This window comes from Eubalaena glacialis, chromosome 14 (assembly GCF_028564815.1).
Source record: "Eubalaena glacialis isolate mEubGla1 chromosome 14, mEubGla1.1.hap2.+ XY, whole genome shotgun sequence".
Classification (NCBI taxonomy): Eukaryota; Metazoa; Chordata; class Mammalia; order Artiodactyla; family Balaenidae; genus Eubalaena; species Eubalaena glacialis.
The window spans coordinates 83,182,518-83,192,752 of NC_083729.1; the positions used below are offsets into that span (position 1 = coordinate 83,182,518).

General features: G+C 52.5%; 1 long non-coding RNA gene across 1 annotated transcript in view; it reads left to right on the forward strand.

Annotated features, from left to right (window-relative positions):
* LOC133105130 (uncharacterized) overlaps window positions 1-8,429 on the forward strand; it is a 151,791-nt gene extending 143,362 nt beyond the window's left edge. Inside the window, exon 4 of the long non-coding RNA XR_009703807.1 lies at window positions 7,538-8,429. This is a non-coding gene — a long non-coding RNA (uncharacterized LOC133105130). The remainder of the gene's footprint in view (window positions 1-7,537) is intronic.
* The last annotated feature ends 1,806 nt before the right edge of the window (window positions 8,430-10,235 follow it).

The window sequence follows — 10,235 nt, forward strand, 5'->3', positions numbered from 1 at the left end:
TGCTCCGCAACAAGAGAAGCCCACGCACCTCAACGAAGAGTAGCCCCTGCTCACTGCAACTAGAGAAAGCCCGCGTGCAGCAACGAAGACCCAACGCAGCCAAAAATAAATTTTAAAAAAATTATTTAAAATAAATAAAAGTCAGGGAAGTCTTTCCCCTGGAAAACATTCCCTCGTGGGATCTGTCAGGTGATGGCTGCAACGTCCCCTGTTAGAGAGCCATTTCTTTGGCTTAATGTTTGATTTTCTCTTAAAAGCAGAGCCCTCACTGGCAGAGGAGAAGACGAATTAGCCTTGATTCCGAATTCTGTGAGTTGCATGCAACAGGTTTTAAGGAAAGTGGGGGAGAAAGCTTTAGGGATGCCTCCTGTCTGAAAGGAAAGAGCCATGACAGCAAAGGTTACAGAGACCAGCCAGTTTTCCGCGCTGCCCCAATTCCAGCTGTGCTGGGCTTGGGTGGTTCCTCACATTTTACATGGTGTCTTCTCTGCTGTGTCTCCTGTGAATCTCTGAACAACCCTGTGAAGCAGGGATCATCCCCATTTTACAGATGAGGAAAGCGAAGGCTACTCCCCATTCTCTAATGGTTCCAAGCAGAGCAGCCAACGTTGGGAGATGGGGGGCTCCTGGGCCCAAGTGCTTCCTATCTCACCTCTGCTTTGTGTCATGGGGGACGGGGCAGGGCTGGAGGGAAGGGGAGGAGGTACAGAAAACGAAGGCCCCATAAATGTGACAAGGGTCTGCCCACCCTAGAGCGCTGGGAGAGTGTACTGCATTCAGGCTGGCAACGTTAAATTTGGTTAGTGAATTGCTGAGACCCACGCTGACTAATGAGGGGGCCCCTGCCTTGGAGCCTTGTCTTTGCCTCTCCCTCTGCCTGGAGTGCTCAGCCAGGCGTCCCTGGCCCTCTGACCCCTTAGCTCTCCGCGGTCACTCTCCAGACAGGCTTCCCATTCCACACCATCGCTCTCCGCCTTGCACCCTGCCTAACCTTCATCAGCGCCCCTGACGGTTTCTTGTCTGTAATCTGTTCCCCTCACTAGCACGTTATTCTTCCTTTGTGTTGATGTCACAGTATCCTAGCACCTGAATCAGTGCCTGGTGCGGAGGTGGTGTTCAGTAAATGAATGAATGAATGAGTGAGTGAGTGAGTAGGTGATGAATGAACTGGGCAGTTTCTCCTGCCACCCCACACTGACCCTGTGGGAGGTGTCCGAGGGGCACACGCTGATTCCAGCCACTTAATCCTGATATTCAATGAAACAGAGTAGGTGGTGTCCTTAGTAAGAGGCCACGTGGGCCCTCCTATAAAGGCTCCAGTGGAACCTGTGAAGTGTTTAAAAGACAAAGACGTAGCAAACAACTCATTGGCGTGGATGAGAAGCTGTTCCAGGGATGACATTCGGCTGCATCTTCATGAAAATGACATTGCAGGATTCTGATCAGCTCTCATCCACTCCATTTCTGCTTCTGTTTCCAGGGTTTAGTGTGATTGTTTAAGAGACTAAAGGAAGGAAAAGCAGTCTCTAGACGCTCATAATACAACCAGGACCCATGGCAATAGCTACTGTCTGTGGACCGCTCGCTGCGTGCTGAGCGCCAGCCCAGGAAGCTGGGTTGTGTTATTCTCACCTAATCCTACATCAGCCCGTGGACAGATGAGAAAAGTAGGGCTTCAACCAGCTGGCGTTCTGCCCTCACAGTTTCCTTTTCTTTCCAGTTACTGGGGTTGCTCAGAGGGGACAGTCAGACTCACCCGGGACGTTGTGCCCAGTCACCTCAGTTTGCTCTTTTCTAAGCTATGAGGGTCATCCTGCAAAATGGGGGCAATGGCGCCTCCTACTTTTGGAAAACCTGCCTTGTTCTCCGGCATCTTGGGAGTTTCCCAGCCTGCTTTGGTCCAGGTCTGGCTTGGCGTGCTCAGCAAATCAAATGCAAGTAAGGCCTGGCCTTCTAGCTCCCATCTCCCCAGCCCTGTCACGGCCCCTCCCCAGCAGTGCCTGCGCTGGCTCATGGCCACGTCTGTCTAGTGGGCTGCCTGCCAGAGGGTTTTCACGAGCTGTCCGGGATCATATGCTGAAAGCTCAGTGCCTGACAGGGAGGACACTCAGTAAACCACAGTTGCCCTGCACTATTTTTCTGTTCCTGATTCATTTCCTACTCTTGCTTATGCCCCTCTGTGTCACTTTTCCATGTCACCATCTAAAGTGACACACATGCTGCCTCTGAGGGGTAAAGATACCATGAGGAGGGAATTCCCTGGGGGTCCAGTGGTTAGAACTCCGTGCTTTCATTGCCAGGGGCACGGGTTCAATCCCTGGTCGGGGAACTAAGATCCTGCAAGCCGCATGGGGCGGCCAAAAAGAAAAAAGAAAAAAAGATACAAGAGGTATACTCCAATAAAGATGTTAAAAAAAAAAAAAAAAAAAAAGATACAAGAGGGAGGAATCCCGTGTCCCAGGCACTGCCCAAACACAGTGTAACTTCCTGCAGAGGGCTCAACAGCCAGCAGCCTGAAGGCATCAGGCCTCCCAGGAGCCCAGTTGACAGGATAGGAACATTCCGGGCTCCTTTCAGCAGCGTGTGGACAGAGCCCCACAGGGAAATGTACACAGGAGACCTGGATTCTGTTCCTGTCTAGCTCTGAGGTTTATTCCCTAGGTGTCCCTAAGTGACTGTCGGGGGCAGTCCTCCCGGTGGAAGCTGACACGGGAGAGAATGGCCGACTAGCTCTAACCTCCAGCTCGTAGAAGACTTATTTTCTCCCGACTTGAGGACATTCGTCAGGACATCGGAGTTCTCACCCTTCTTCTGCTCCTAACTTGTTATGTGACCTGAGGTAGGTCACTTAGCCTCTCTGAGACTCAGTTTCCTCTCCTACAGGGGGAGGGTGATGGGCTGGACTCAACTCTAGAACCGTGAGACTCAAGTCCGCCTTTTAGGGTCACCTGGGGACATTTTTGGCAGCCAGACTCCACTCCAGGCCAATCAGAGTGGTCCCTCGGTATCCGCAGGGCATTATTCCCAGGACCGCCCCCCCTCCCCCTGTGGATACAAAAATACGGGGATGCTCAAATTCCTTATATTAAATGGCGTAGTACAGTCGGCCCTCTGTATCCACGAGTTCCGTATTCGCGAATATGCAGGGTCGGCCGACTGCACCTGAGAATCTGGGGGAGCGGGCCTGGGGGTTCCCATGCATTTGGGAGGGAGGGTAATTCTGGAATGGATGGCTCCTCCCTCCCCCCCTCTCCCAGCATTGACCTTGGTAAAGGCCCAAGCCCCACCCCCGCCCCACCCATCTCCTCCACACCCACCTTGTACTGTTTGCCACGGATATGTTTCCCCACTCAAGGATGGATGTGTTTAAGCCCAAAGCCCCTGAGAGTGGAAAATGTCAACTCACTTTCTCATCCTGCTTCCGTGGGTGTCTGGATGTGGGCTCTTGCGGACACAGGCCCTGGGGGCCCAGGTTGCTGTGGCGCTGACTCAGGGACTGTGGGCCTCCAGGAGAATGTGGGCAGGTCCTGAGGACATCTGAAGGCGTCACAAAAGACGGTGACAACAGACCTCTGTATTTGCGAGTTTTCAAAAGGGGGAATTCCTGCCTGTCATAAACTATCCTTCTCTGATGCTGATGATTTCTTATTGTTGTTAGAGGTGATTATTTGCACACAGGAATGAAAAATGGCCCCTCCGCTCTTTCTCTGCTGGCTGAGAAGCAGGACATCTGCTAGCTCCAGGGTCACCATCGGTGGGAATGGAAAACATCAACTCTCTTCTATTTCCCAATCTCTGGCCTTGTTTTTCTCCTTCTTTCCTTTCTTATCATTTCTTTGGCCTTTCATCTCCTTTCCCATTCTTCTCTTCATTCTTCACACCATAATGTTTACTTAGTTTTGAATGTTCTCTTCTGGTCGAGAGTTGGCTTGGTCCAGACTAAGTGGAAATAAACAGGATTAGATCTGTTCTGTGCTGAGAGGGATGAAGATAAAGATCGATGCCAGATATTGTTGTAATGATGAAATTTGGGGGCAGAGGGCACCAGGAAGGGACAGACCGGTTCACAGGAGACGTGTCATTCACCCTTATGAGCGTGTGCAGCACAGAATGAGGCAGAGATGTGATTCTAGCATCCTCCAGTACAGCGCTTCTCAGAGTGTGGTACCTGGGCTAGCAGTGTCAGCATCACCTGGGCACTTGTTAGAAATGCAAATTCTCAGGTTCTGTCCCAGACCTGCTGAATCGGAAGTTCTGGGGGTAGAGCCTGGGAATCTGTTTTAACAAGTTCTAGGTGATTCTGATGCATCTTGAAATTTAAAAACCATCGCTTCTAGTGCGTAGATATCTCAATTATTATCATTAAGTGAAAGATTGTTTGATGATTTGGACATGGCCATGGGGGACCCCAGATGTCTGAGGAAGGCTGAGTAGGAGGCAAGGGGGAGGATCAAGGAGGAGTGAGAGGTGGGGTATTCATAGCAGGGGAGACTGCTGTGTTCCATTAAGGACTTGCATTGGTTAAGGGGCAGCCTGATTGGTTAGGGGTAGGCTGATTTGGGGAGTCAGGAAACTGAGAGAATTTAATTCAAAGAAAAAAATCCTTGTTCCCGAGGCTGATTTTTGCACTATCCAAATAAAATAACTCTAAATAACTCTGCTCGGTTCCATAGCAAAGGCTAAGTGAAGAAACCACTTGGTTCTTAAATTATTTCTGATAAATCGAGAAAAGTGTTGCTTCCAAAAATTATGGACCTTTCAAATATACAAAAAACTTCAGAGAGCAATATAAAAATATATGAATAGTGATTTAATAGTGACAACATTTAACACACAGTAGATGACAGCATTTTATTATATTGGCTTCAGATCTTTTTAAAGAAGATGCAGTTGGATGCCCCACCATACACCCCCATTGTTTACTAGGTTCTACACATTAACATAAATGGAGGGATTCTGCAGTCCTCTTTCTTCTCTCCATGTTGTTGATTCCATCTTTGTTGCTACCCGTGGATGTGGCTCATTTTCATTGCCAGGTGGTAGGTATTTCGTTATATGGACCCTTCTCATCCTGATGGGCATTTAAGTGAAGATGCTGTTCAGTGTTTCCATGTATTCATGTGGGATAGTGAACCCTGGACGTGGGAAATTATCTTTGAATATATTTAAAAAGAGGTTTTTTTTTTTTTTCTTCCAATTTAAGTATAAAGGTCTCCAGATACACAGCTGGGGCTATGTTATCAGTTTTCCAAGAAAAAATTTCTTTGTCCGTAAACCCATTCTTTTCTTCCTACACTCATTCAGCCAACCATTGTTGAGCAGCTACCCTGGGTCAGGCACTGTGCTGGGTGCTGGGAAACAGGGGGCCAAATCCTAGGGGTCCATAGAGACTGCAGAGTCGGGATGCCTGGAGCTTCTGCCTTTGTGTAGGTGGCAGAATATCCGTCCAGTTGCCTAGACAACTCCAACCTGGAAAATGAATGAGCCCATCACATTCCGTTCACGTGTTTCTAGTTTTCCTAGAACCCAAGCTGCTTCACGGAAACAGACCCCTAACCCCACCCCAAGAGTCCCAAGTGTTAGAACTGACGACAGCTCCCTGGATGTGGAGGACCCACCCTCCCCGGGGCACTGGACTCTGCCTGCCAGCTGCTCCAAAGTGAACTATTGACTCTGTCCAGTCGGAGGCCCGTATTCAGTAAACAAAGGTTCTTTCATGCATTACTTTTGAGAGTCCACTATTGCCAGACCCTCTAAGGGGCACCAGAGATGTATCAGTGACTCAGACTGACTTGGTCCTGCCCAGGGAAGACCCACAAGGGGAGAACCACACCACAGCGATGGGGGTGGGAAGGACAGAGACCACGGGAGCACTGAGGGGGCCCTAACATAGTCCTGGGGGGACAGGAGAAGCCCTGCAGCCTGGGACGGGAGGAAGGAAGGAGGTGGTGTTAATTTGATGCAGCAGTTTGACTGGGCTAGGGGATGCCCAGATAGCAGGCGAAACGTCTCTGGGGATGTCTGCTAGGGCGTTTCCAGGAGAGACTAGGGTTTGAACCAGTAGACTGAGTAAAGCAGAGGTCCTCTCCAGCGTGGGTGGGCATCATCCCCCCACCCCAAGGCACCTGAATAGAACAAAAAGGCAGAGGAAGGGTGAACTCACTCTCTCTCTGCTTGAGCTGAGACATCCATCTTCTCTTGCCCGCAGACATCACTCCTGGTTCTCGGCCTTTCAAACTCAGATCAGGACTTAACCATCAACCCCGCCCCCCCCCCCGTCCTCAGGCCTTTGGACTCGGGCTGAATTACGCCGCCAGCTCTCTTGGTCCTTCAGCTGGTGGACCACTGATCATGGGACTTTTCAACCTCTGCAACATGTGAGCCAATCATAGGGTAGAATAAACCTCCTCTTGTATATGTCTCTGTACGTCCTGTTGGTTCTGTTCCTCTGCTGACCCGTGACTAATCCACAGGCCAAGGTGGAGGAAATGAGTCCCAGCTGGAGCACGGGCCAGAGCCTGGCCTCTGCAAGGATCTGAAAAGAATTCAGGGCAGGGGCCAAAGGACTAAGGGTGGCAGGGCAGTCCGGGAAGAGGCAGGCCTCCTCCCCAATTCTGTTCCTGATTTGGGCCAGAAGTATCCCTGGAAAGGCAGACAAGCAAAAGCAGAGTACGAGTCAATTCTCAGCCTATCCCCTGTGCCTGGAGCTCTCTCTTGGGTGGGGCGATGGCATACAGGGCACTCCTGATGGGTCGCCTCTTGCACCCTTCAAAGCTTTCCAGCCACTGATGGGGGTGGAGGAGCTGGGGAGGGTGGGGAAGCGCCATCGCCTCCCGGCGGAGAGATCCCACACTCAGCAAATGTGTGCACACGGGCCTTATCCCCCGTGTTTACTTATAAGATGGTTTCAGATGCTGGTCCATTTGGTGACTGGGCCTGTCCTTCCGTGTAGCTGACAGTGGGCCGATTGGCAGTTACTGCGGTTGAGGCTCAGGGCTGCAGACAATGGAGGCTTTAATCGTATGAGCGGTTCGAAGCCCAGTCTGGAATTAAGGATGACTCTTTACCCAACTCACACTCTTACCCAACAAATCAGTGAGATGGCGTGATATCTGGAGACCTGAAGCATGTCTGTCCGTCTCAGATTTGATGGAGCTGGTGGAGGCCACAGGCTCAGGTCGTAAACTTTGCACTTTACTTGAAGCCCTTTTCTGGTTCTGTTAGTGGCTCTAATGCCATACGTACACTAAACTTGAAAATGATTTTACATCTCCAGTTTCCTTGGGGTGTGCAGATGAATACGCCCAGATAGAGTGGTTTTCATGTCCAGTTGTCATTTGGGGTGAAGCTTCCACTGTAACTGCACGGAGTCCTGCTGAAGAAAATAATCAAAGCTGACGGGAAGCAGCCTTTCTCCGCAAGGGGAGAGAGAGCCTTTGGTCTGCCTTGGGGCTTGGGGAAAGGCTGAGCTTCCTCCCCCAAAAGAAATCGTTCCCTGCTGACTGCAAGTATCTGTCCTGTTTATTGTTCTGTTTAGAAGTCTGGGAAGACAGGAGGAAGTTGCAGAAGTACCTCCAAACCGTTGATTCTGGGGCCTGGTGAGGGGGATCTGTCAGCATTCACTCAAGACTCCACCTGGACCCGCTGGGATGAAGATCTTTCCAGGGATGGGTTAAGAGCCACCTCCAGGGGTGGCTGTACTCGCTGGCGTTGATCTGACAGTCACCGACCTCTCTCTTTGCCAAGATCCCCTCCGCCCACTTATGAGACCAAAATTCCCCCTTTACTACCTTCTCCTTCTTGTTGCCCCAGAATGGGGGGCAAAGTGGGAACTGACCGTGAAAGAGAGGGGCAGCTCAGTCCACTGGCCAGAAGCCTCTGCAGGCTTCGAGGCACCATCGTCCAGGCACCACGCCTTCGGTTTCTTTGGAAAGCTCCCACTTCGTGGGCCTGGAGGGTCAAGGATGGTTCTGGATGGCGCCATGACCCCAAGGCCAGAGTCTGGGGAGGGCAGGACCCCCACATCCAATACAAGGAGGGGACTCTGAAGTGGGTAGGAATGCCTGAAGAACCTCCAGGACCGGGTGAGGGACAAAGGCAGGGCAGGTGTCAAGACCACAGGGCGGCCTGGACAGCCTAGCTGCAGCCCCCGGCTTGCCCTTGACTCCCGGTGAGCACACGGGGACACAGGTCCAAGAATAGACGAGACAAATGGCAGCAGGAAGGGAACTGCAAAGAGGCTGATGATTGCATCAGTAATCAGCACGAGTGCAGCTCTGAACTTCCTGGTAAGGAAAGGGAAAAAGAAAGGAAAACAGAATGGTATGCAGCCCTTATTGTCTAATAAAAGAAAACACACCAGTTCTTCAGGGAACTTTTTTTTTCCCTGGCAACGAATTCTTGGAAGAATTTACGTGACAGAACGCTCCAAGGAAGGATCCTTGTGTTGGGAAGGAGGCCACCTAGTCTGAGGGGCTTTGGAAATTCCAGGCGTGTACGTGGGAGGGGGGCCAGGCCAGGCCGCCATGATGGTCCAGCAGGCTCCAGGGAGGGAGGTGCTGGGGGGGGGCGGTGATCAGAGGATGTTGCCCCGGGATGGGGGAAGGAGCTGGGGTGATGCCCCCAGGGACTAGAGGCGGAGGCCGGGGCTGTGACAAAGACCAAGTACCTCTGTTATATCCTCCCTCAGGGAGCGGGCCTGTGACTGTCCCAGGGACAGCACCGAAGGGGCAGCCAGGAAGGCGGGAGCTGGCTCCCTGGCCTGGGCTGGCTGGAGCAGGCGAATCACGAAGCTCAGAACAAGTGGTCATCGATTCCCCAAAGCCAGAAAAGCAGCCCTGGGCATCTGGGAGAAAGAAAGGAGCCCGGGGAGCTCTGGAGGTATAAGGGCTGCAGCTCTCGGGGTTCTTCAGGCTCTGGGTCCTAGGGTGGGTCAAAGCTGAGAAAGTGATGCTTGAAGGAAAGAAGAAAGAGGGAGGGAAGGGAAGGGAGGAGGGGAGGGAGAGGCAGAAAGAAATGGGAAGCTGGGAGGAGGGAGAGCAGGACAGAGGGCACAGGGGACATGGGTCCGGGCAGGAGACAAGGCCGAGGCTGTGATGAGGCCTTCGGCTGCTTTCACCGTCTGCCTTCCGGTGACCATCTAGGGGCATCACGGAATAAAAACTTAGCAGCAAGGGTGGGCTGCGGGGTGTGGAATGTTGTCCAGCGGGGAGGCTTCAGAAGCTGTCTTCTAGGGAGGGTCCAGGCTAAGAGGGGAGGCCAGGGCCTTCAGGGGAAGTATTGCATAAAGGGGTCTGGGAAGGGTTTTCCTGGGGACGTAGACCTGGGTTTGCGGGTGGATGTTGTAGAAGCCGCGGGTGATTCTGACTCATGTTCCCCTCATGCCCTAAACAGCCCCCCACCTCCTGCTGCAACATGTGTTAAAGTCACATTCGTTTGTGGGGAGGAGTGAAGAGACATATCGGCAGACCAAAGGGTTAAATAAGTGACTGGGAGACAGAGGGCGTGAGGATTCATCCATCTGAGGAGTCAGAGAGGAGGGGGCCGTGGCTCGGGCCTCGTCTGAAGGATGCGGTGAGGCCTCCACCTGGCTGGGGGGTCTAAGGACAGATGGAGACCGGAGACGGTCCACCTGCTTCTCTGCCACCCGACTTCTCCACCCGCTGGTGCGGCTCAAGCTCCCCCAGGGCACCCCCAGGAGGGGCAGGCTCTGGGGGTCTTGGTCCCCAGTGGGGCCCTCCTGCCTGGGCATTGGATGGGTGCACAGCCCAAAGTGAGCCCACCTTCCACCTCAGCTCACATCTGCGGAGCCCCCTGCACCAGACAGAGCTTAGGAAATCCACTCCAGCTGTCCCCACAGACCCTTCACGCCACCCTGACGGCACAACCCGGCCACACAGGACTCGAGAGGACTCAGCATGGCTGAGGACCTCCCCCCCACCCCGCTCCCCCCCAAGCCAGAAGAAGCAAAGATGCTTCAGGGAACAGAAAAGCATCTCAAGAGATGCTCAGGGACTTCCCTGGTGGTCCAGTGGTAAAGAATCCACCTTCTAATGCAGGGGACTCGGGTTCGATCCCTGGTCAGGGAACTAAGATCCAACATGCTGCGGGGCAGCTAAGCCCACGTGCCACAACTACTGAGCTCACGCGCCTCAACTAGAGAGAGAAAACCCACCGCCACAACTAGAGAGAAGCCCATGTGCCACAATGAAGAGCCCGTGCGCTGCAACAAAAGA